The sequence below is a fragment of the Rhincodon typus genome, chromosome 10 (assembly GCF_021869965.1).
Source record: "Rhincodon typus isolate 14 chromosome 10, sRhiTyp1.1, whole genome shotgun sequence".
NCBI classification, from domain to species: domain Eukaryota; kingdom Metazoa; phylum Chordata; class Chondrichthyes; order Orectolobiformes; family Rhincodontidae; genus Rhincodon; species Rhincodon typus.
This window is the reverse complement of record NC_063341.1, coordinates 80513290-80524067: the sequence shown is the minus strand read 5'-3', so window position 1 is coordinate 80524067 and position 10778 is coordinate 80513290.

The following is a 10778-nucleotide window of genomic DNA, read 5'->3' as shown; positions in this document are numbered from 1 at the left end:
GTGGGCTCCAGGGCCTGAGTAATTGGAGATGTAATGTGTGGAGATTACAGCGAGTTCAGGAGGAACAGGGCACTTTGGATCGATGGTTCCCAAAGCTGCGCCCCACCCCACTGACTACTCAGCGACTGTTCGAATTGGTCCAGCGCAGGAGTCCATTCAGCCCACAAAAACAGAAGTTGCTGGTAAAGCTCAGCAGGTCCTGCAGCATCTGTGAAGAAAAAAAGTCAGAGTTAACATTTCGGGTCCGGTGACCCTCCCTCAGAACATGTTTTACAGCACCCGCAGTTCTTTCGGTTTTTATTTAGCCCATTCAGCCCATTGAGTCTGTGATAGATCTCTGCATAAATAATTTAGCTCTTGTACATCACCACCTTTATCTTGTAGACACATCAATCTTTTGGTGAAACTCCATTTCCTTTCAGAGATCAATGGGGTTTAAGGAGAACCTGTGGATGTTGAGGTGTGGGGTGTGGAGTGGGTGGGGTGTTGCCCGGTTCAGACAGGGTTATATAATAGCTGGAGAATGGGCCATGTCATTGGTGACAGGACACCACTGTCCTGGAGATTGGTTCAGTTTCACTCTGGAATCGAGCAGGGCAGTGACCGTCTGCATGTTCCTGTTTGTGTTTTATTCCCTGAACATTTCTCAGGGACCAGCAGGATGTGAAGATCCTGCCCTGGAGAAATGATGGAATGTGAGAGTGTTCCATTATTACCCTGCAATTCTGTCAGTCATTCTGGAATTCCAGACCCGTGATGTTTAGATCCAAGGAATAGTTCTCCACCCTGAGGCACAAATAGAATTCCATCAAATCCTCCAGCACAGAAACAGGCTATTCGGCCTGTCTGCCCCATGCTGGGGTTTCCCCTGTCTCCCAACCCCTTCTCGTCTCACCCGGTCAGCAGGCCCTTTAATTCCACCCCTCACCTTGTGGTTTAATCCAGCTTCCCCCTCATTATTCCGACAATATTCCCCGCGCGAGAGCGTCCCATATCCCCCCCCCTCCCTTTGGGAGTAACTCCCACATTCCCCCCACTCCCTGTGGGAAGAGGTTTCTCCTGAATTTCCGCTGGGTTTTTTATTTAGGGACTATCTGATATTGATGGCCCTGAATGCTGGTCTCCCCATGAGGGGGAGGTAATGGGGGGGGGGGGGGGGGGGGGGGGGTTATGGGGGTGGTGAACGTCTTTCTCTTGGCCCACTGTATCCTCTCGTCATTTGAAAGAACTCTCTCGGGTCAGATTGAGCTCTGTCTCCATTCAGGAGCAACAGCCTCCTGCCTGTCCAGCTTTTCCTGTCTGTCAGACTTCCCTGTTCCAATTCTTCCTCCTGCAATCAGGGAGAAAGATTTCTCCCAGACCCAGGGAGAAGCCCAAGGATTGCTATAAAAATATAATACTACTCGGAGATTTCCCAATGGATTGTTAATTCTTGTCAATAAATCTTGTGTAAAATTTGGCAATTAATCCACCACTTTAGAAAGAACTGCTGAGAGAAAATAAACCTCTCCTTTAGAAATCATCAATAGTTTCAGCCAATTAACAGTGAATGGCTTTAATTTCAGAATTACTTCTCTGTTTTGGAGAGAGATCTCACTGTTTAATGATAAGCCAATTATATGTTAACAAAACATTAATGATATATTAATTGTGTTAATGATAAGTTAAATAAAATATGTTCAGTGATTTTGGTCCTTTCATGGTGACCCATGCCCTCAAACTATTGTTGCTGGTGTTAGGGTCCGACCGGAGAGACTGGGCCGTTAGGTGAGCGAGGACACCCAGGACCCCCTGGACCACCTGGGGAACAAGGACTCCCAGGAGCAGCTGGAAAAGAAGGTGCTAAGGTGAGTCTTGCTGGACATGTAACAAAAGATAATATTTTATTGGAGGCAGTTCAGAGAAGGTTCACAAGGATGATCCCCCAGTATGGAGGAGTCAAACAGGTTGGGACTCTACTCAGCGGGGTTTAGAAGAATGAAAGGTGACCTCATTGAAACATATTGGATTCTTAAGGGGCTTGCCAGTGTCAATGCTGAGAGGATGTTTCCCCTCATAGGAGAGTCTCGGACCAGAGGGCACAGGCTCAGAGTAAAGGTGCACCAATTTAAGACTGAGATATGGAGGAATTTCTTCTCTGAGGATTGTGAGTCTTTGAAACTCCATGCCACAGAGAGCTGTGGGGACAGAGGCCTTGTGGATACCTAAAGCTGAGATAGATGGATTCTTGATCAGTCAGGGAATTGAAGGTTATGGGGAAAGGGCAGGAAAGTTGATGTGAGGAATATTGGATCAGCCATGATCCTATTGAATGGCTGAGCAGCCTCGAGGGGCCGAATGGCCTAATTGTGTTCCTGTTCCTTATGGTCTATGGTGGTTGTCAATCAAAGGGAATGGAATCTGTCCTGGTGGTGTGCTGTTCCCCTATATCGAGTGAGTCACACACTCACCCACATTACGTAATCTCCAGATTCTCCTGCCCCAGGAATAATTAAATCAACCATTTCCTCAACCAGAAACCCCCAAATGATACATTCCCCAAAACCTCTCATCCTGAAATCCCAAACAATGCAAAAGCCTCCAAAATACTCAAGCCAACCAAACTCCAAACTGTCCCAAAACCCCCAACCCAAACACTCAACTAATCCATCCTCCAAACCTACCCCCCTTTAACTATTCAATCCCCAACCCCAAAGTGTCCCAAGCCCCATCCCCCCAACTACTCAATCTGTCAAACTCTCCCACTGTGCAAATTCCCACCCAACACCGCCTCCCCACCCCAGTCAGTTCCAAGCCTCCAACCACCCAATTCTCCCAAATCCTACCCCCTCCCAGCTTTCCAACAACACAAACTGCAAACTTTTCAAATGGAGCAGCTTTGTGGGGTCAAGTGGTCATCATCTACTGTTATTTTTCAAGTCATTGAGTCATACAGCACAGGCGAGGCCCTTCTGTCCATGGAGTCTACACCAAACTATCTACAATCGTCTCAGTTTCCTGCACTAGTCCCTTGGCCTTGAATGTTATGACAGTTCAGTTGCTCATCTCAGTACTTTTTAAAAATCGTGAGGTTTCTTGCCTCAACTACAGTCCCAGGCAGGGCATTCCAGAACCTCCCCCCACCCTCTGGGTGAAAACAGTTTTCCTCAAATCCCTTCTAAACCTCTTGCCTTTCACTTTAAAATTACATCCCATTATTATTGACCTTTCTACTAAGGGGAACAGCTGCTCTCTATCCACCCATATAATCTTATACCCCTCTATCAGGCCCCCCTCAGCCTTCTTTGCTCCAAAGAAAACAACCCGAGCTTATCCAGCCTCTTGCTGTCACTGAAATGCTCCATCCCAGGCAATGTGCTGGTGCACCTCCTCTGCTCCCCTTCCAGTGCAATCACATCCTTTCTGTAATGTGGGGATCGGAACTGTAGATAGTATTCCAGCTGTTGCCTAACCAAAGTCCTGTACAGCTCCAACATCATCTCCTTACTCCTGCACTGCAGATTCATCCTCCCTTCAATATGGAGAGCAACACTGCCCACCATATTCCAGCTGTCAGCCCCCCAAACTCCAGGACAATTGGATTGAAGTCTCTTTATCACTGTCCCACAATCCCCTTGGAGTAAAGACCAACTTTTTTTTAAATTCATGGGATGTGGATATCACTGGCTGGGCCCAGCGTTTTCTCCCCGTCCCTAGTTGCCCCTTGAGAAGATGGGGGTGAGCTGCTTTCTTGAACCGCTGCAATCCATCTGTAATGTAATGTAGCCTCAACTGATAAACACAAGTGTTCCATGTGCCTACTTAACTCATAGAAATATAGAAACACAGAAGATAGGAGCAGGAGGAGGCCATTTGGCCCTTTGATCTTGCTTCACCACTCATCACAATCATGGCTGATTGTCCAACTCAGTAGCCTAACCCTGCTTTCTCCCCATAACCCTTGAACCCATTTGCCCCCAAGAGCTATATCTACTCACCTCTTGGATACATTCAATGTTTTGGCATCAACTACTTCCTGTGATAATGAATTCCACAGGCTCACCACTAACCTGTCCTACCACCTTCAGGGATCTGTGGACAATCACCCCAAGATCCCTCTGTCCCTCTGAGTTTCCCAGTGTCCTGCCATTCATTGAGTACTCCCTTGTCTTGTTATTTCACCTCACAGAGACCAGGGTTAAACTCCATTTGACACAGATCTGCCAATCTGACCAATCCATTTTAACTTCCTGTATCAATACAAACACAGCTGATCATGGGCTTCAACTCCACTTTCCCGTGTGCTCCCTGTATCTCTCGATTCCCAGAAACCAAAAATCCCTTTTTTAAAGTTGGTTCACAGGCTGTGGCCGTTACTGGCTGGGCCAGTATGTATTGCCAATTCCTAATTGCCCAGAGGACAGTTACGAGTCATCTACATTGCAGTGGGTCTGGAGACACGTGTTGGCCAGACCAGGTAAGGATGGCAGATTTCCTTCTGTAAAGGACATTAATGAACTAGTTGGGTTTTCATGACAATCAACAGCGTTATATGGTCACCATTAGACTAACATTAAGCTCCCAATTCCTACTGAATTCTGATGACACCATCCCTCTCATTCTTCTGAATTCCAGAAATTATCGACCAAATTACTCAGCCCCATGTTACAGGGCAACCCCCTGGACCCAGGGAGAAACCAGGTGACCCATCAGGGCCCTCCTGCACTGCAGGTCCATCCTCCCTTCAATATGGAGAGCAACACTGCCCACCATATTCCAGCTGTCAGCTCCCCAAACTCCAGGACAATTAGATCGAGGTCTCATTATCACTGTCCCACAATCCCCTTCGAGTAAAGACCAACTTTTTTTTAAATTCATGGGATGTGGGTGTCTCTGGCTGGGCCCAGCGTTTACTCCCCATCCCTAGTTGCCCCTTGAGAAGGTGGGGTGAGCTGCCTTCTTGAACCATTGCAATCTACATGCTGTGGGTTGACCCTTAGGGAGGGAATTCCAGGATTTAGAGACAGCGACAGTGAAGGAATGGCGATACATTTCCAAGTCAGGATGGTGAGTGTCTTGGAGGGGGTAGTGTTCCTATGTATCTGCTGCCCTTGTCCTTCTAGATGGAAGTGGTCATGGGTTTGGAAGGTGCTGTCTGAGGATCTTTGGTGAATTTGGTGAATAGATAGCACACACTGCTGCTACTGAGCGTCGGTGGTGGAGGGAGCGAATGTTTGTGGATGTGGTGCCAATCAAGCGGGCTGCTTTGTCTTGGACGGTGTCAAGCTTCTTGAGTGTTGTTGGAGCTGCACCCATCCAGGCAAGTGGGGAGTATTCCATCACAGTCCTGACTTGTGCCTTGTAGATAGTGGACAGGCTTTGGGGAGTCGGGAGGTGAGTTACTCGCTGCAGTATTCCCAGCTTCTGGCCTGATTTTGTAGCCACTATGTTTTTGTGGCAAATCCAGTTGAGTTTCTGGTCAGTAGTAATCCCCAGGATGTTGATTGTGGGGGATTCACTGATGGTAACACCATTAAATGTCAAGGGAAGGTGATTAGATTTTCTCTTTTCTTTATTTATTCACGGGTGGGTGTCGCTGGTGAGGCAGCATCTATTGCCCACCCTAATTGCAGTTCAGAGTCAACCACATTGCTGTGGGTCTGGAGTCACTTGTAGTCCAGACCAGGTAAGGATGGCAGTTTCTTTCCCTAAAGGACATTAGTGAACCAGATGGATTTTTCCCAACAATCAATAATGGATTCATGGTCATCATTCGATTCTTAATTCCAGATATTTATTGAATTCAAATTCCACCATCTGCCATGGCTTGTTTCGAACCTGGGTCCCCAGGACATTATCTGGGTCTCTGGATTAACAGTCCAGCGATAATACCACTAAGCCATCACCTCCCTCCTTTTTCTTATTGGTGATGGTCATTGCCCTGCATTTAATATGGCGTGAATGTTGCTTGTCAGGCCAAATCTGGATATTGTCCAGATCTTGTTGCATTTAAACATGGAATGCTTCAGCATCTAAGGAGTTGCGAATGGTGCTGAACGTGATATTTGCTGTACCTGCGTGCTAACTCTGGGTTCCTGTAATTCTATGAATGTCAATTTTTACAAGTTTCACACTTTAAAAAATACTTGTCTTTTCTATCCTTATGACATCACATCCCCCTGTTGAACTCTATTGGCAATTTTGTGGCCCACTCACCGATGCTCTCGATATCTCCTTGCAGCCTCTCTGTGTGCTACCCACAGCTTATCTTTCCAACCAGCTTTGTGTTAACGGTAAACATCAATACATTACTCTCGGTCTCTTCATTTCAATAATCAACATCGATTGGAAATAGCTGAGGTCCCAGCACTGATCCTTGTCACGCTCCAGTCCTCACATCCTGACAATTTCAAAATGCCCACTCTCTGCTTGCACTCGCTCTCTTCGCACTGTCTGTTAACCAATCACAGTCATGACCAAACCCCAATCACTTGGTCCCCCCTCTTCAATATGTAATCGCCATGTTGTTGAGGTTCACCAGGAGTGTGCCTCCTCCGACTGGGGTGGGGGGGAAAATCAGGTCAGAGACCACACAACACCAGGTTATAGTCCAACAGGTTTATTTGAAACCACAAGCTTTTGGAGCACTGACCAAGTCACTTCACCTGATGAAGGAGCATATGATGAATAAACCTGTTGGACTATAACCTGGTGTTGTGTGACTTCTGATTATGTCTACCCCAGTCCAACACCGGCAGATCCACATCACGGAGGGGACACAGTTATGGGCAGTGAATAGTCCATGATGTTTCGATCTTGAAAGTGAGACCAGGTTTCATGCAGCAGGGAATAACCCCTGGGCTCCCAGCCAATGTCCATCCCTGAAACAACATCAGGGAAATTACAGATTGGTTTGAATTCATTTTGGGATCCTGCTTTGTAAATGGTAATGGAACACCAATGGTCTGTGGTGCTGATACAATGAAGCAGAAAGCTCCTTGGGATGTGGAGAGACTGCAGGAGCTGGGATTGTTCTCCTTAGAGCAGAGAAGGTTCAGGGCAATCTATTTCCACAAACTGGACACGCACTCCTGAGGCCAGAGCAGCTGGTGGAATTTACATTCAATTCATCAATCTGAAGTTTAGAAAATAATCTCCGGGATGGCAACCATAAAACTATTGGATTGTCATTTTTTAAAAAATGCCCATCTGGTTCATTATAGTCCCTTAGGGAGGAAGATCTACCATCTTTATCTGGTTTGGACTACACATGACTCCAGGCCCACAGCAATGAGGTTGCTCTCAAATGGCCAAGCCAGACAATTCTATTCAATCTGAGAAGCCGGATCACTGCCATATCCTCAAATCCCATTCGGGATGGACATGATGGGTCTGACCACTGGTTATCCATAAATCTCATAAATAAATTACAGAAGGACTGATGAGTCAGAATGCTGGAACCATACAGTGCAGAGGAGGCCCTTCAGCCCATCCAGTCTGCACCAACAGGTGAGAAACACCTGACTTTCTACCTGATCCCATTTCCCAGCACTGGGCCCCTAGCCTTGAAAGTTCTGACAAAGTCAGTGTCGGGGAAGCTGTGAAGATGCGAGTCATTGTGAATGAAATTATGGTGTTTTATTGTGAGCAGTGCTGAGGGCCACTGTTTCTCACCTGCCTTGAATTGCCCTTGGAAAGGGTTGGGGGGTAGTGTCTGTTATTGTCTGACACAAGGGCGGAGGCAGGGTCTGAGCCGTTCTGTCAAGCTGATGCTCATCCTGTTGCTGGTCTCAGGAAGCGCTGAGGAATTAATGACAATGTTTTATGACTGGAGGCACATGGTCAGCTGGTTTCTTTGTGAAAGGACATTGGGGAATAAGTCATATTTTTATCACAATTTGACAATTTCATGGTCACTTTTACTGACAGTATAATCTATTAACTTTTTAAAACTCAGATGAAATTTTCATATTGCCCCAGGACATGGTATAATATCAGTTTCTCCAGATAGTAATCCCATTGGCTCAAACATTTCCAAAGACATTTGGTGCAATTGGATGCAAACAAAATAGTGAGAATGTTAATAGGTCTCCTTGGAGACAAAATAAAACTCTTAAATGCTGCATGGACACAAACTGCATTTATATAGTGCTAACAATGTCAGAAACTGGCCTGAAGCAGATCAAAGTAAATGGAATGAGACAGGAATGGGATCTTATCCTGAGTCAGTCAGGGGATTGATTACCAAATGGGCAGAGAGATTGGGAGGCAGAGCGACTGAAGTAGGAATTTCAAGAGTTAGGTCTGAGGAATCTGAATGCGTGGTCAACTCTGGTGGATTAATAAAATATGTACAAGGGACTGGAATAGAAGGAGTGCAGTGATCTCAGAACCAGCGAGTCAGGGGACAGAGGTGAGTGTAGTGGCTCATTAAGGGGAAGGCAGTGGGGAAGATGCAAGGTCAGAGGTGGATAAATGACCCAGATCGGATGGACTACATCCCAGGGATTCTGAATGGGGTAGCTGAGGACATTGTGAAGTCATTGGTGGAGATCTTTCAGGAATCGTTGGAGGCAGGGAAGGTCCCAGAGGATTGGAAAGTGGCCAACGTAACACCCCCTGTTTAAGAAGGGAGGGAGGCAGAAGACAGGAAACTATAGGCCGATTAGCCTGACCTCGGTTGTTAATGATTTTAGAGTCCGTTATTAAGGATGAGGTTGTGGAGTATCTGGAAGTGCATGGTAAAATAGGGATGAATCAGCATGAGTTTGTCAAGAGGAGGTCATTTAAGGTTTTTGTGGGATCAGGCTTGTTAGAGTTCTTTGAGGAGGTAATGCGCAAGTTAGACAAAGGAGAGCCAGTGGATGTGATCTATTTGGATTTCCAAAAGACCTTTGATAAGGTGCTGCACAGGAGGCTGCTAAATAAGATAAGAGCCCATGGTGTTAGGGCAAGGTACTGGCATGGATAGAGGATTGGCTGACTGGCAGAAGGCAGAGGGTGGGGATAAAGGGGTCTTTTTGAGGATGGCAGTCAGTGGAGTTCTGTTGTGTCCATGTTGGGACCACAACTATTCACATTATACATTATCGATCTGGGCGAAGGAACTGAGAGCATTGTTGCTAGGTTTGTAGATGACACAAAGATGGATTGAGTGTTAGGTAGCATTGAGGAAGAGGGGAGGCTGCAGAAGGAGTTGGCCAGGCTAGGAGAGTGAGGAAAGAAGCAGCAGATGGAATACAATGTGGGAAGGTGTGAGGTTATGTAAGCATAGACAATTTTCTAAATCAGGAAAGGCTTTTGAAATCTGAAGCACAAAGGGGCTTAGGAATCACAGTTCAGGATTCTCTTCAGGTTAACATACAGTTTCAGTTGGCAGTTCGGAAGGCAAATGCGAAGTTTGCATTCATTTCAAGAGGGTTAGAATTTTGGAAAAGCAAACAAGGGCAGGACTTATACAATTAATGGTAGGGCCTCAGGTAGTGTTGTAGAACACAGAGACCCAGGGGTTCAGGTACATAATTCTTTGAAATTTGCTTCACAGGTAGAAATGATGGTTAAAAAGGTGTTTAACACATTTGCCTTCATTGCTCAGACCACTGAGTATAGGAGTTGGGATGCCATATTGAGGACATTGGTGAATCCTCTGTACTGAGTACTGTGTACAGTTCTGATCACCCTGCTACAGGAAGGATATTATTAAATTAGAGAGGGTTTAGAAAAGATCTAACAGGATGTTGCCAAGGATGGAGGGCTTGAGTTATAAGAATAAGTTGGATAAGCTAGGACTCCTTTCATAGGAGGTTTATAAAATCATGAGGGGCATTGATAAGGTAAATAGCAAAGGTCTTTTCCCAAGAGTAGGGGATTTCAAGACTAGAGGCTTATGTTTAAGGTGAAAGTAAAAAGTTTGAAAAAGGACATGGAGGGCAACTTTTTATACAGAGAGTGGTTCGCGCGTGGACTGAACTGCCAAAGAAAGTGGTAGATGCAGGTTCAGTTACAATATTTAAAAGACATTTGGATAAGTACATGAACAGGAAAGCTTTAGAGCGAAACGCGCCAACTGTACGCAGGTGGGGCTGGTTTAGTTTGGGAACATGGGTTAGCATGGACTGTTTGGACCGAAAGGTCTGTTTCTGTGCTGTACGACTCTATGATGCAATGTTCTGCTGAGGGTATATAAGGCTCTGGTCAGACTGCATTTGAAATACTGTGAGCAGTTTTGGGCCGAGTATCTAAGGAAGGATGTGCTGGCATTGGAGGGGATCCTGAGGAGGTTTACAAGAATTGATCCCAGGAGGTTACAGAGGTAGGGAAGGGTGAAGGGGCTGGAGGAGGTGACAGAGATAGGGAGGGATGTAGGGGCTGGAGGAGGTTAGAGAGATAGGGTGGGGCTGGAGGAGGTGACCGGGATAGAGAGGGGCTGGAGGAGGTGACAGAGATAGGGAGGGGGCGTAGGGGCTGGAAGAGGTGACAGAGATAGGGAGGGCTGGAGGAGGTGACAGAGATACTTAGGGGTATAGGGGCTGGAGGAGGTTAGAGAGATAGGGATGGGGTGTAGGGGCTGGAGGAGGTGACAGAGATACTTAGGGGTATAGGGGCTGGAGGAGGTTAGAGAGATAGGGATGGGGTGTAGGGGCTGGAGGAGGTGACAGAGATACTTAGGGGTATAGGGGCTGGAGGAGGTTAGAGAGATAGGGATGGGGTGTAGGGGCTGGAGGAGGTGACAGAGATACTTAGGGGTATAGGGGCTGGAGGAGGTTAGAGAGATAGGGATGGGGTGTAGGGGCTGGAGG